Here is a 16,121-nt window from a genome sequence, read left to right as displayed (position 1 = left end):
GCGACCCGGCCCAACACTCCTTGCCTCCTCGGAGCAGGGATGAGGGACTACCAAGCTGGGACGGGGGACAAGAACCGGCGAGTTCCCAACACTCCGTGGCTGAAGTGCGGCGTTCCAATAATGCCACGGATGAGGGTTCCGACCGGCTTGCGTCCCCAGTGAGATCAGCGTTTCCCGACCGGGCCCCCACAAGGGGCCGACTGGGGGCGCTATCCCGAACCGGCGACCCGGCCCAACACTCCTTGTCTCCTCGGAGCAGGGATGAGGGACTACCAAGCTGGGACGGGGGACAAGAACCGGCGAGTTCCCAACACTCCGTGGCTGAAGTGCGGCGTTCCAATAATGCCACGGATGAGGGAGCGGACCGGCTCGCGTCCCCAGTGAGATCAGCGTTTCCCGACCGGGCCCCCACAAGGGGCCGACTGGGGGCGCTATCCCGAACCAGCGACAAAGCCAAACTCTCCTTGGCAGGGCGGAGGAGGGGTAAGGGGCCACCCACCTTGGTGAGGGGACAAGACCCGGCGAGTTCCCAAAACTCTGTGACTGCAGTGCGTCGACCCGAAAATGTCACAGATGAGGGTTCCGACCGGTTTGCGTCCCCGCCGCGATCAGTGGCTCCTGACCGGGCCTCACCACGAGGCCGACAGGGGGCCCTGCCTCGCGCCAACGAAGTGGTTCCTAGCACCCCGACTCCCCAGGGCATGGTTGAGGAAATGCCAAGCTGGGAAGGGAGACAAGATCCGGCGAGTTCTCCACACCCTGTGACAGTAGTGCGTCGTTCCGATAATGCCACAGGTGTGGGTTCCGACCGGCTCGCGTCCCCGTCGAGGTCAGTGTCTCCCGACCGGGCTTCACCTCGAAGCCGACAGGGAGCACTGTCTCGGACCAGCGACCCGGCCCAACACTCCTTGGCTCACCCGAGCATGGATGAGGGACGACCAAGCTGGGATCGGGATCAAGGTTCGGCCATCTCCCAACACTCCACGGAGGTATGCTCGGTTTCCCGTTGCGTGGATGAGGAAGGTGTCCCGGCGCTCCAACACTCCGTGGATGCATGCGCGGGGGTCCCTCGGGGCCCCCGTAACACGGATGAGGGTATGTGCCGGGGACGTGACCAACACCCCGTGGCTGATGTGCGGCGCTCGAATAACGCCACGGGTGAGGGAACGGGCCGGACCGCGACCCTGAGGGATTCCGCGCTACCCAGTCGGGCTTCGCCGACACCTCGGGCCTCCCAGGCCGCGGTGGAGGAGAATCCCTGGCTGGTGGCGCTGTCTCGTGCCGATGACTTTGAGGAGTTTGAGTCGGTGTGCGACCGTTTTGCCCAGCATGCGGTCGACCTGGCTTATGCTTCTTCGAGGAATCAGCGCAGGACGGAAGCCCGACCAGCGCAACAACGCGGTGGTGCGGACACACGGGCGGTGCGGCGGCGTCGTATGCTCGGGCCAGAGTTTGACGTGCAGGAGGCCAGCCGACTTCAGAAGCTCTACAGGTCTAGTAGGCGGCGGGCGATGCGAGTTGTCCTGGACGGCTCTGAAGTCAGGTATGGCGGCTCGGAGGAAACACTGGTGGACTTCTTCACGGAAGTTCACTCCGAGAGGGCGGTGGATTGCGATCGAATCCGTGTTGACTCTGAACTCCTGTTCCCAGACTCTGCCCGGGCCCGGGAGTCTGGTTCGGAATTGCTACGCCCCGTAACGCAGAAGGAGGTCTCCTCCCGCCTGGGTCGGATGTCAAACTCCGCTCCCGGGAAAGACCGGCTAGAGTATCGTCACATCAAGATTGCGGATGGTGCGTTTCGAGTAACTGTGGCGATATTCAACCGGTGTCTGCGTGAGGGGCGCGTCCCCCGCTCTTGGAAGACGGCTACTACGGTGCTGTTGTACAAGAAGGGGGACCCGGCATGCCCGGCCAACTTCCGGCCAATCGCCCTGCAGTCGTGCCTGTACAAACTGCTGATGGCGATCCTGTCTGACCGCCTGACTCGTTGGGCTTTGGACTGCGATCTCATCAGCGGTGCCCAGAAGAGTGCTAGGCCCGGTGAGGGCTGCTACGAGCACACCTTCCTGATGTCTTCCATCGTGGCGGACGCTCGTCGGAATCAGAAGAACCTCCACGTTGCGTGGTTGGATCTTCAGAATGCTTTCGGCAGTGTTCCCCATGATGCCATATTCACCGTGCTGGCCTCTGTCGGTGCGCCTCCGGGATTCATAGACATCTTGCGGAATGTCTATACCGGGGCCAGCACGGAGTTTATGGTGGCGTCTGGAAGGACTGCGCCCGTATCCATCTGTTCGGGAGTCAAGCAGGGTTGTCCGATCTCACCGATTCTTTTCAACTTGACTCTCGAGCTGGTGGTGCGGGCCGTGTCCGTGGCGGCAAGATCCGGCCAGTGCTCTCCTCGGGTGCACGGGCACGACATCCCGGTCCTCGCCTATGCTGACGACCTCGTGTTACTCAGCAACTCGGCCGAGGGCCTGCAGAGGCTTTTGGATACGGCAAGCATCATGGCCACCAAGCTTCGGCTCACCTTCAAACCATCGAAGTGCGCCACTCTGTCCCTGACGTGTCGCAGGGGTCAGCGGGTGCTTCCCTCAGTCTACCGAGTGCAGGGCGGCGAAATTCCAGCGTTGACTGAGGAGGAGCATTACCGCTACCTCGGCATTCCCGTCGGGCTGTACAGGAGCGGCGAGAGCCTTGAGGCACTGGTGGCCAAGATGACAGAGGATCTACGCAAGGTGGAATCCTCGCTCCTGGCCCCCTGGCAGAAGCTGGACGCAATACGAACCTTTGTGGAACCGTGCGCCTCCTATGTATTGCGTGCCGGCAACTGTCAGAAGGCTAGCCTGCGGCGGCTCAGGAGCGAGATTGTGAAGACGGTGCGGAAAGTCTGCAACCTTCCGACCCGGGCCACCACCAATTATGTCTTCGCCGACAGAAAGGTGGGCGGTCTGGGTCTGTTGGATCCCAACCGGGATGCTGACATTCAAACAGTCACGCAGGCAGTCCGTATCCTGTCCTCACCCGATGATACCGTTCGCGGTGTCGCCACCCAGCAGTTGACCTCTGTCGTCCGCCGCACCCTCCATCGAGTCCCCACCGCAGCGGAGCTCGATCAGTTCATGAGCGGGTCCATGGAGGGGGACCTGGCCAACTTCGGTTGGAGCGGGCAGATCTCTACCCTCTGGTCCCGGGCCAGGGCAGCGGCTCGTCGGCTGCGTATCTCTCTTTCCGGCTGCTGTTCCGGCACAGTAGTCACGCGTACGGAGGGGGGGAAGGAGATACCGGCCAAGAGCATCACCACCGCCTTGCGGGCCGCTGTCCGAGAGCACTACTCCGGTAAGTTGCTCTCTCTCCCGGACCAGGGTAAGGTCGCCGCTTCGCTGGAGCAGGACCCCTACCGTAACGGCTCCTCGTGGATGACCACCGGCAGTTTCATCCGATTCTGCGACTGGCGGTTCATTCACAGGGCCCGCCTGAACTGTCTTCCGACCAACGCAGCGGCGAAGAGGTGGAGTGCGGCAACCGATGCCAAATGTCGCCGCTGCGGAAGTCGGGAGGAGACTCTGCCCCACATCCTCAACCATTGCCCTCCAAACATGCTGCCAATCCGGAGAAGGCACAACCTGATCCAGAACCGGATCAAAGCGGCGGTGCGACACGGGCAGGTCTTCATTGACCAGCACGTCCCAGGGGATCCTACGCCTCGTGAGCGACCTGACATCACGGTTGTTGAGGGCAACAAAGTCACCATTGTTGACGTCTGCTGTCCCTTTGACAACGGCCGTGATGCCTTGGATATCGCCGCGGCGGCCAAGGTCGCCAAGTACGATGGACTTCGGCAGGCCTTGGCTGCTGCGGGTAAGGACGTTGAAGTGTACGGCTTCGCGGTCGGTTCCCTCGGCTCCTGGTTCCCGGGAAACGAGAGAGCACTTCGGCGCCTTGGGATATCCAAGCGCTACCGAGGTCTGATGCGCCGTCTGTGCTGCATAGACGCCATCAAGGGTTCCCGGGACACCTACATCGAACATGTCACCGGCCACCGTCAGTACACTGACGAGTAGGCCTTCCCGAACTTGTCGAAAAGATACTGCATTGTGTATTCTGCTAATAACCATACTTTCTCATTTTCTTCTTTCCTACAGGTGCAATCTGCCGGGGCTGCGACGAAGAAGACTGAAGACCGGAAGAGGATGCCAGTTTATTTAATTTTTTACTTAGCTAAGTTAACTATGCTTATTATACAGGGTTTAAATCCGCCCTGTTTAACTTATGATCTTTTTCAAAGTTCACTTTATTATAAGCACCTCTGTTAAAGAGGCTTTGGATTGTATAATTACTTATCTTTTTGTATCTTAAATGATTATATTTGTAATAAACCTCTGTTCTTTTCAGTGTGATATCTGAAACGCTGTTCATTGAACAGCCAGTTTATCAAACTGATTTTTGAACTTGGGCTGTGGAATAGGGGCTTGCCTCGTCCCGGCCACGGGTTGGCCCGGTATAGCAGTACATCCGGGATTCGGCCCACTCCCTTCGGGGGACATAAAAAAAGATAAAAACACGGACTGACTTAATTTTTGTTGAATTACTTTATCTCTCGGCTATTTCTTCCTCTCCGAAACATTTCGACAAAAAAAGGCCATTTTACAAAAATGGACATTATACAGTATGTTTCTGAGCAATAACGGCATGCAAGAATGCCAATAAAAAGTGGCAGGGAAAAGAGAGAGACAAAGACACGACACCCACTTCTTGTCTGGCGTCATCGCATTTTATTTTGACGGGTTTTCACATGACGATCTCCCCCCCCCCCCCGTGGATTCTTTTTGTACGTTTCCCTCTCCGTTCCTTGTCGTTGCGGTTCATTTCGTCCCTCTCCGCGTTTTCCGTTTAATACGGTACGTAGCCGTGTTGTCGTGATGTGTTCGTGATACCCAAGTGACTTCCACAGCCCTGATGTTTCACTGATGCGCGTCCGTGTGTACTGTCGTTGAGCCTGACGGTGGAAAGCGTTGAGTACTGGATGGAACGCGTGACGGGCGGAAGGGTGTTGCCGCGATGTAGGCGGAGTTGTGCTCAGCGTGAAAGTGCCGTGTGTGGTTGGTTGGGCGGTGGTGGTGCTGGGGGTGGTTTTTTTCTTCTCTTGACACAGAGCTGTCGGTGCACTTTGCCTTCTTGTCGCGGTCCCCCCCCCCAAATTAACCTCAGTGTACATGTGACCAGTCAAGCGCTGCGCCCGCCCTTGGAGTTATCCAATCGGAAAGCGGTCCATTGTCAGGCCTTCGGCCCGGGATGCCGTTGCCGGGCTTAAGAGACGCTGGGTTGCCGTGCCCTGCACTCACTTGTGTCAAGCTCCAAGCACCCGACGCACCTCATCATGGCTCGCACCAAGCAGACGGCAAGAAAGAGCACGGGCGGGAAAGCCCCCAGGAAGCAGTTGGCCACCAAGGCGGCCCGCAAGAGCGCTCCGGCTACTGGCGGCGTCAAGAAACCTCACCGGTACAGGCCGGGAACCGTTGCCCTCCGTGAGATCCGTCGCTACCAGAAGAGCACCGAACTGCTGATCCGAAAGCTCCCCTTCCAGAGACTTGTGCGAGAAATTGCACAGGATTTCAAGACCGAGCTGCGATTCCAAAGTTCTGCCGTCATGGCTTTGCAGGAGGCTAGCGAGGCTTACCTGGTGGGCCTGTTCGAGGACACCAACCTGTGCGCCATCCACGCAAAGAGGGTCACCATCATGCCCAAGGACATCCAGTTGGCCCGCCGAATTCGCGGTGAACGGGCCTGAGTGTTGGCGCGCCACGACCACCAAACCTAACGGCTCTTATCAGAGCCACCACTACTTCAAAAAGAGAATGATTCTGCTCGAGTTGTCTGCGGGGAAAGGTGCTGGGCGGGAGGAAATTAAACACAACCGAGTAACGGCCACAGTTGAGTCAATAATATAACAAATTGAAAGGGCTCTCCGATTGCGATTTCACACGGGGCGTGATTGGTCTGCTTTTCCTTCCCTCTCCTTTAAGTTTTGTGTAGTTATTCGTATTTGGGTATGAATGAGCGTACAGTATCAGACGACCCCTCCCCGACAGCTTCACCCCGGCCCTCGCTTTGAAAGCGACCTTGTTTCGCCTTTGTGGAGTCCGATCGACTTCCTGACTGGTACTCTTGTCAATTTAGTTAGCGACGCGAAAGGCTGCGTTGTGCTTTGGCAGACGAATTCCGCGTTAGCCGCTTGAGAGGATGGCGGAGAAAATAACCAAATATTCAAATAGAACAGATAACTCGGTTGCACGGAACGGTTATTGACCGAACGAACGACCGACCGCTTTCAGCGTTTCCCTTGCCGTAAGTTTCAGCTTGCCCTTGCAAGCCATGCGCGTCTTCACGCCTGGGTGGCCGGGGGGCGCTCTTTTCAACTGGCGGGAAGGTGGACAATGCGCCCGTGTTCAGAATCCACGCCGCCCGTGATAAAAGCCGGCGTAGCCGTGACGCTTTTTCATTCGATCCCTCGATCTCTCACACTTCAAGCGCTCCAGCATGGCTCCTAAAGTTAGCGGGAAAGGTCAGAAGAAGGCCGGAAACACCAAGACCCCGACTCGCACAGACAAGAAGAGGCACCGGCGTCGCAAGGAGAGCTACGGCATCTACATTTATAAAGTCATGAAACAGGTGCACCCCGACACGGGCATCTCCAGCAAGGCCATGAGCATCATGAACAGCTTTGTCAATGACGTCTTCGAGCGCATCGCAACCGAGGCCTCTCGCCTTGCACACTACAACAAGAAGTCGACCATCACCAGCCGCGAGGTGCAGACAGCAGTTCGCCTGCTCCTGCCGGGAGAGCTTGCCAAGCATGCAGTCAGCGAGGGCACCAAGGCCGTCACCAAGTACACGACTTCCAAGTAGCCCGCCGCTACCAACCAAACGGCTCTTTTCAGAGCCAAAACAACTCCACGAAAGAGATGCTTTGCTTTTCTGCTCCTCGTTAGTCTTTTCCCCCTTTTGTTTTCGACGTTGGGTGTGGTTCACTGAGACATTCTGTTGTACATTATTTCCCCGTTCTTGGTCTCCTTTTGTCTAATACAGGTGCCTCGTAATTAATAAGGTATTTTTCCGAATATCGCGCACACTGCAAGCAAATAGATATTACCTCTTGACGGTGCTTGTATGGGGGGGGGTTGAGGTGAAAACTTTTCCTGATCTTTTTCGCACTCGCTCTGACCTTAATATTTGACGGTTGTTCAGATTGTCCAAGAGGGTGCCTCGTGTAAACGTCCAGACACCGTGAAACGGGCATTCCCCTTGCGAGGGACCTGTCGCAAAATATACAAACTGTATTTCTGACGGCTTCAGCCCCCCCCTGCCTTTCTCTTTACTCCTGCCGTGCCGGCCGTTGCGGTGCTGTATAATGACATGTTTGTGTTTCGAACCTGAATCCAGGCAACGCGCGTCAAATATGCAACGCGTATAACTTACGCAACAGACGTGCATTCTTTTCATTGTTCTAAGGGCCGTTCATCTCATCAAATATTCAGCACGCAGTGTGTGCTTGCAAACTTTCCAAGTTTACAAATGATGTGTTGGTTCATCATTGTGTATTGACATGTTCAGCTTTTTATTATGCGCCGTCGGGTGCGCGCTTCTACGTAGCGCAAAAGGCAAGTGCGTGCCTCATGGATGATTTTCAATAATTTTGGAACTGCATCGTTTGGCTCTTACTGCCGACAGTAAACCATCCTTTCACACGTACATTCAACACGTGATCCCGTGAAGCACACCCTCACGGCCTTTCAAGTTTAAAACCCGATAGGTTCTTCTCACAAGTCCTGAATGTGAAATACGGATATATCACGGGTTCTGCCGTTAAAAGTAAAGAGTGTAAGCAATGGCACACTGTCACTGTCACGAGGTCTTGGAAGCGTGCTATATCGCCACGCCCACAACGTGGGATCACTTCCGGCGCGGTGTCGAGTGTAGACACAGTGCAATTGCAATTGTGAAGGGCGCCATCTTGTGGCTTGCATATAGTGCGGCGCAGGTACTTGCGCAGAGTCGACCGTGGGAACATTTCTCACTGAAAGATTGTTCATGATATTTAATTTTTTACTTAGCTAAGTTAACTATGCTTATTATACAGGGTTTAAATCCGCCCTGTTTAACTTATGTTCTTTTTCAAAGTTCACTTTATTATAAGCACCTCTGTTAAAGAGGCTTTGGATTGTATAATTACTTATCTTTTTGTATCTTAAATGATTATATTTGTAATAAACCTCTGTTCTTTTCAGTGTGATCTTCTGTGATCTCGCTTTTGACGTGAACTACCGGAGTTGGCTGTGACGGATCTACCGGAGCCGGCGGAGGAGGACTACCGGAGCTGGCGGAGGAGGACTACCGGGGCTGCAGAGAGATATATTGGCTGTCTGTCTTGGGCTGATGGAGGACTCGCGAGTAGCTTCGGATGTGAGTTTGGATCCGGCACATTCCCTCTCTGAGGGAAACGTCTTGGCCCCCCAACACCCCGTGGATGCATGCTCGGGGGCCCCTCGGGGTCCTCGTAACACGGGTGAGGCTGTGGGCCGGGATAGTGCTGTCCCGTGTGCGCTGTGCCAGAGGTCGTTTCTTTCGGCCGATGGTCTACGGCGTCACATGGGAAGGGTTCATCTCATGTCCGGGTTCTCCGAGGAATCCGGAACGGTGGACCAGGTCTTCCTGTACCCGTTCTGTCGGAGGTGGAGTTGTGTGGTTTGCCACTCCAACTACCACGCTCAGCAAGCGCTGACCCGGCATCAGCAGCGAATCCATCCCCGGATGGCTTTCAACTACGTCTACCGGTGCTCCGTCTGCTCGCGGGAGTTCGATTCTGGTAGGCGTGCCTCCAACCACTACCAAACCCATAAACGCAGTGGTACGGTGGCACCGCCTGCCGGTTCGACTCCTGAGGGTAGGCGGGGGTAGCACATCCTCGCCCCATGATATATTCGCCCTCGGCTGAAGTGACTGTCTTGGGCTGATGGAGGACTCGCGAGTAGCTTCGGAAGATCCGGCCAGTGCTCTCCTCGGGTGCACGGGCACGACATCCCGGTCCTCGCCTATGCTGACGACCTCGTGTTACTCAGCAACTCGGCCGAGGGCCTGCAGAGGCTTTTGGATACGGCAAGCATCATGGCCACCAAGCTTCGGCTCACCTTCAAACCATCGAAGTGCGCCACTCTGTCCCTGACGTGTCGCAGGGGTCAGCGGGTGCTTCCCTCAGTCTACCGAGTGCAGGGCGGCGAAATTCCAGCGTTGACTGAGGAGGAGCATTACCGCTACCTCGGCATTCCCGTCGGGCTGTACAGGAGCGGCGAGAGCCTTGAGGCACTGGTGGCCAAGATGACAGAGGATCTACGCAAGGTGGAATCCTCGCTCCTGGCCCCCTGGCAGAAGCTGGACGCAATACGAACCTTTGTGGAACCGTGCGCCTCCTATGTATTGCGTGCCGGCAACTGTCAGAAGGCTAGCCTGCGGCGGCTCAGGAGCGAGATTGTGAAGACGGTGCGGAAAGTCTGCAACCTTCCGACCCGGGCCACCACCAATTATGTCTTCGCCGACAGAAAGGTGGGCGGTCTGGGTCTGTTGGATCCCAACCGGGATGCTGACATTCAAACAGTCACGCAGGCAGTCCGTATCCTGTCCTCACCCGATGATACCGTTCGCGGTGTCGCCACCCAGCAGTTGACCTCTGTCGTCCGCCGCACCCTCCATCGAGTCCCCACCGCAGCGGAGCTCGATCAGTTCATGAGCGGGTCCATGGAGGGGAACTGGCCAACTTCGGTTGGAGCGGGCAGATCTCTACCCTCTGGTCCCGGGCCAGGGCAGCGGCTCGTCGGCTGCGTATCTCTCTTTCCGGCTGCTGTTCCGGCACAGTAGTCACGCGTACGGAGGGGGGGAAGGAGATACCGGCCAAGAGCATCACCACCGCCTTGCGGGCCGCTGTCCGAGAGCACTACTCCGGTAAGTTGCTCTCTCTCCCGGACCAGGGTAAGGTCGCCGCTTCGCTGGAGCAGGACCCCTACCGTAACGGCTCCTCGTGGATGACCACCGGCAGTTTCATCCGATTCTGCGACTGGCGGTTCATTCACAGGGCCCGCCTGAACTGTCTTCCGACCAACGCAGCGGCGAAGAGGTGGAGTGCGGCAACCGATGCCAAATGTCGCCGCTGCGGAAGTCGGGAGGAGACTCTGCCCCACATCCTCAACCATTGCCCTCCAAACATGCTGCCAATCCGGAGAAGGCACAACCTGATCCAGAACCGGATCAAAGCGGCGGTGCGACACGGGCAGGTCTTCATTGACCAGCACGTCCCAGGGGATCCTACGCCTCGTGAGCGACCTGACATCACGGTTGTTGAGGGCAACAAAGTCACCATTGTTGACGTCTGCTGTCCCTTTGACAACGGCCGTGATGCCTTGGATATCGCCGCGGCGGCCAAGGTCGCCAAGTACGATGGACTTCGGCAGGCCTTGGCTGCTGCGGGTAAGGACGTTGAAGTGTACGGCTTCGCGGTCGGTTCCCTCGGCTCCTGGTTCCCGGGAAACGAGAGAGCACTTCGGCGCCTTGGGATATCCAAGCGCTACCGAGGTCTGATGCGCCGTCTGTGCTGCATAGACGCCATCAAGGGTTCCCGGGACACCTACATCGAACATGTCACCGGCCACCGTCAGTACACTGACGAGTAGGCCTTTCCCGAACTTGTCGAAAAGATACTGCATTGTGTATTTTGCTAATAACCATACTTTCTCATTTTCTTCTTTCCTACAGGTGCAATCTGCCGGGGCTGCGACGAAGAAGACTGAAGACCGGAAGAGGATGCCAGTTTATTTAATTTTTTACTTAGCTAAGTTAACTATGCTTATTATACAGGGTTTAAATCCGCCCTGTTTAACTTATGATCTTTTTCAAAGTTCACTTTATTATAAGCACCTCTGTTAAAGAGGCTTTGGATTGTATAATTACTTATCTTTTTGTATCTTAAATGATTATATTTGTAATAAACCTCTGTTCTTTTCAGTGTGATATCTGAAACGCTGTTCATTGAACAGCCAGTTTATCAAACTGATTTTTGAACTTGGGCTGTGGAATAGGGGCTTGCCTCGTCCCGGCCACGGGTTGGCCCGGTATAGCAGTACATCCGGGATTCGGCCCACTCCCTTCGGGGGACATAAAAAAAGATAAAAACACGGACTGACTTAATTTTTGTTGAATTACTTTATCTCTCGGCTATTTCTTCCTCTCCGAAACATTTCGACAAAAAAAGGCCATTTTACAAAAATGGACATTATATACCGTATGTTTCTGAGCAATAACGGCATGCAAGAATGCCAATAAAAAGTGGCAGGGAAAAGAGAGAGACAAAGACACGACACCCACTTCTTGTCTGGCGTCATCGCATTTTATTTTGACGGGTTTTCACATGACGATCTCCCCCCCCCTCCTCCAATTCTCCTTCTGTCCGTCCCCCCCGTGGACCTTTGACCTCGCTCTCTTGACCCCGTTTACCGCCAGAGGGCGCTGTCGCCCCAACCGCACGCTCGCGCAGCTTCTACCGCGTCCGCGCAGGCGTTATACCTGCTCTGCCGGCTTGTCGTCCGCATCATTTGCACTAGCGATTGAACAGAGCAAGAACATCATGTCTGGACGAGGCAAGGGAGGCAAAGGACTGGGCAAGGGGGGTGCCAAACGCCACCGGAAGGTCCTCCGTGACAACATCCAGGGCATCACCAAGCCGGCCATTCGTCGCCTTGCCCGCCGGGGAGGAGTGAAGCGCATCTCCGGTCTCATTTACGAGGAAACGCGTGGAGTCCTGAAAGTCTTCCTGGAGAACGTCATCCGCGATGCGGTCACCTACTGCGAACACGCCAAGAGGAAGACTGTCACTGCCATGGACGTGGTGTACGCGCTCAAGAGGCAAGGGCGGACGCTGTACGGCTTTGGGGGCTAGACCGCCGAATTCCCATTTCAAAACCAACGGCTCTCTTCAGAGCCACGACAGTTTTCCAAAAGAGATTTATTCCCACGCATAGCTGCTGTATGATTACCCTGTTCGTAATTAATAGCTATAATTGCCATCCTTCCTTAAGCTCGATCAATGACCCCGATCGTTTTCCCGTGGATTCTTTTTGTACGTTTCCCTCTCCGTTCCTTGTCGTTGCGGTTCATTTCGTCCCTCTCCGCGTTTTCCGTTTAATACGGTACGTAGCCGTGTTGTCGTAATGTGTTCGTGATACCCAAGTGACTTCCACAGCCCTGCTGTTTCACTGATGCGCGTCCGTGTGTACTGTCGTTGAGCCTGACGGTGGAAAGCGTTGAGTACTGGATGGAACGCGTGACGGGCGGAAGGGTGTTGCCGCGATGTAGGCGGAGTTGTGCTCAGCGTGAAAGTGCCGTGTGTGGTTGGTTGGGCGGTGGTGGTGCTGGGGGTGGTTTTTTTCTTCTCTTGACACAGAGCTGTCGGTGCACTTTGCCTTCTTGTCGCGGTCCCCCCCCCCCAAATTAACCTCAGTGTACATGTGACCAGTCAAGCGCTGCGCCCGCCCTTGGAGTTATCCAATCGGAAAGCGGTCCATTGTCAGGCCTTCGGCCCGGGATGCCGTTGCCGGGCTTAAGAGACGCTGGGTTGCCGTGCCCTGCACTCACTTGTGTCAAGCTCCAAGCACCCGACGCACCTCATCATGGCTCGCACCAAGCAGACGGCAAGAAAGAGCACGGGCGGGAAAGCCCCCAGGAAGCAGTTGGCCACCAAGGCGGCCCGCAAGAGCGCTCCGGCTACTGGCGGCGTCAAGAAACCTCACCGGTACAGGCCGGGAACCGTTGCCCTCCGTGAGATCCGTCGCTACCAGAAGAGCACCGAACTGCTGATCCGAAAGCTCCCCTTCCAGAGACTTGTGCGAGAAATTGCACAGGATTTCAAGACCGAGCTGCGATTCCAAAGTTCTGCCGTCATGGCTTTGCAGGAGGCTAGCGAGGCTTACCTGGTGGGCCTGTTCGAGGACACCAACCTGTGCGCCATCCACGCAAAGAGGGTCACCATCATGCCCAAGGACATCCAGTTGGCCCGCCGAATTCGCGGTGAACGGGCCTGAGTGTTGGCGCGCCACGACCACCAAACCTAACGGCTCTTATCAGAGCCACCACTACTTCAAAAAGAGAATGATTCTGCTCGAGTTGTCTGCGGGGAAAGGTGCTGGGCGGGAGGAAATTAAACACAACCGAGTAACGGCCACAGTTGAGTCAATAATATAACAAATTGAAAGGGCTCTCCGATTGCGATTTCACACGGGGCGTGATTGGTCTGCTTTTCCTTCCCTCTCCTTTAAGTTTTGTGTAGTTATTCGTATTTGGGTATGAATGAGCGTACAGTATCAGACGACCCCTCCCCGACAGCTTCACCCCGGCCCTCGCTTTGAAAGCGACCTTGTTTCGCCTTTGTGGAGTCCGATCGACTTCCTGACTGGTACTCTTGTCAATTTAGTTAGCGACGCGAAAGGCTGCGTTGTGCTTTGGCAGACGAATTCCGCGTTAGCCGCTTGAGAGGATGGCGGAGAAAATAACCAAATATTCAAATAGAACAGATAACTCGGTTGCACGGAACGGTTATTGACCGAACGAACGACCGACCGCTTTCAGCGTTTCCCTTGCCGTAAGTTTCAGCTTGCCCTTGCAAGCCATGCGCGTCTTCACGCCTGGGTGGCCGGGGGGCGCTCTTTTCAACTGGCGGGAAGGTGGACAATGCGCCCGTGTTCAGAATCCACGCCGCCCGTGATAAAAGCCGGCGTAGCCGTGACGCTTTTTCATTCGATCCCTCGATCTCTCACACTTCAAGCGCTCCAGCATGGCTCCTAAAGTTAGCGGGAAAGGTCAGAAGAAGGCCGGAAACACCAAGACCCCGACTCGCACAGACAAGAAGAGGCACCGGCGTCGCAAGGAGAGCTACGGCATCTACATTTATAAAGTCATGAAACAGGTGCACCCCGACACGGGCATCTCCAGCAAGGCCATGAGCATCATGAACAGCTTTGTCAATGACGTCTTCGAGCGCATCGCAACCGAGGCCTCTCGCCTTGCACACTACAACAAGAAGTCGACCATCACCAGCCGCGAGGTGCAGACAGCAGTTCGCCTGCTCCTGCCGGGAGAGCTTGCCAAGCATGCAGTCAGCGAGGGCACCAAGGCCGTCACCAAGTACACGACTTCCAAGTAGCCCGCCGCTACCAACCAAACGGCTCTTTTCAGAGCCAAAACAACTCCACGAAAGAGATGCTTTGCTTTTCTGCTCCTCGTTAGTCTTTTCCCCCTTTTGTTTTCGACGTTGGGTGTGGTTCACTGAGACATTCTGTTGTACATTATTTCCCCGTTCTTGGTCTCCTTTTGTCTAATACAGGTGCCTCGTAATTAAAAAGGTATTTTTCCGAATATCGCGCACACTGCAAGCAAATAGATATTACCTCTTGACGGTGCTTGTATGGGGGGGGGTTGAGGTGAAAACTTTTCCTGATCTTTTTCGCACTCGCTCTGACCTTAATATTTGACGGTTGTTCAGATTGTCCAAGAGGGTGCCTCGTGTAAACGTCCAGACACCGTGAAACGGGCATTCCCCTTGCGAGGGACCTGTCGCAAAATATACAAACTGTATTTCTGACGGCTTCAGCCCCCCCCCAGGGGTGTGGTAACTCATGTGGACCCGGTTTTCTTTTCTCTCTGTTCTTTCTTTCTTTTGGCTTTGTTACATTTTGGTTCCCGTTCATGGACTTGATTTTGTGTTTATCCCGGCCTGTGGGCTCCGGCTCATCCAACCGTGCGATGGACCCGCTGCGTGACGTGATTGGCTAGTTGGTACGCTTCGGCCAATCCACTGGACTGCTATAACTTGTGTCGCGGGCCCCGGAGCAACCATTCCAGCGCAACTGCGACCCGGTGAACAGATCTGCACACTGATTTCTCTCAAGATGTCTGGACGAGGAAAGAGCGGCAAATCCAGAAGCAAGGCCAAGAGCAGGTCATCGCGGGCTGGCCTTCAGTTTCCCGTTGGCCGCGTTCACCGATTCCTGCGCAAGGGAAACTACGCCGAACGTGTTGGCGCCGGTGCCCCTGTCTACCTGGCTGCAGTGATGGAGTACCTTACCGCTGAGATCTTGGAGCTAGCCGGTAATGCTGCCCGCGACAACAAGAAGACAAGAATCAACCCACGTCACCTGCAACTTGCCATACGCAACGACGAGGAGCTCAACAAGCTGATGAGCGGGGTAACCATCGCGCAAGGAGGTGTGCTCCCCAATATTCAGTCGGTCCTCTTGCCCAAGAAGACCGCCAAAGTCTCCAACTGAAAGGACGGGCCCCTTGCCCCGCGAACCCAAAGGCTCTTTTCAGGGCCGCCACTATTTCAAAGAAGAGACAGGTCGATGGCTGTTTAATTGAAAGCCCCCTTTGTGCCATGCTACTTCGGATGTTGTGTTATTTTCTAGGTTTATCTTTCTAGTTACTTCTCTGAACTGTATTAATATTCGTTCTTGATCGCTTCCATCTTTTCGTTTCATTCCAATATTGAACGATACGCCGCAGTTCGGCCTTGCCGAAGTCCCACCTGCTTGTTCCTCCTTCAAACGTCGGCCCCGCCTTCGAACCGACCCCGCTGGACGAGGCCCGGTTTGTGTCTCTTTGCGACTCCAAATTGCAGCCTGCCTTTCTCTTTACTCCTGCCGTGCCGGCCGTTGCGGTGCTGTATAATGACATGTTTGTGTTTCGAACCTGAATCCAGGCAACGCGCGTCAAATATGCAACGCGTATAACTTACGCAACAGACGTGCATTCTTTTCATTGTTCTAAGGGCCGTTCATCTCATCAAATATTCAGCACGCAGTGTGTGCTTGCAAACTTTCCCTGTTTACAACTGATTTAATCATTGTGTTTCTAACCTAAATCCAGGCACCGTGCGTGAAATATACAACGCGCATAACTTACGCAACAGACGTGCATTCTTTTCATTGTTCTAAGGGCCGTTCATCTCATTAAATATTCAGCACGCAGTGTGTGCTTGCAAACTTTTCAAGTTTACAAATTATGTGTTGGTTAATCATTGTGTA

At 55.1% G+C, this 16,121-nt stretch overlaps 2 non-coding genes across 2 annotated transcripts; both read left to right on the top strand.

Annotated features, from left to right (window-relative positions):
- The first annotated feature begins 4,335 nt into the window (after positions 1-4,335).
- LOC147796136 (U2 spliceosomal RNA) lies at positions 4,336-4,536 on the top strand. Its single transcript, XR_015428360.1, has one exon. It is a non-coding gene; the product is annotated as a U2 spliceosomal RNA (small nuclear RNA).
- A 6,457-nt stretch (positions 4,537-10,993) lies between these two features.
- LOC147796135 (U2 spliceosomal RNA) lies at positions 10,994-11,194 on the top strand. The gene has a single exon (XR_015428359.1). It is a non-coding gene; the product is annotated as a U2 spliceosomal RNA (small nuclear RNA).
- The last annotated feature ends 4,927 nt before the right edge of the window (positions 11,195-16,121 follow it).

This window comes from Acanthaster planci, linkage group LG18 (assembly GCF_054643075.1).
Source record: "Acanthaster planci isolate LZ-2023a linkage group LG18, COTS_SCS, whole genome shotgun sequence".
NCBI classification, from domain to species: Eukaryota; Metazoa; Echinodermata; class Asteroidea; order Valvatida; family Acanthasteridae; genus Acanthaster; species Acanthaster planci.
The sequence above is the reverse complement of the archived record's forward strand: the minus strand, read 5'-3'. Positions and strand labels throughout refer to the sequence as shown.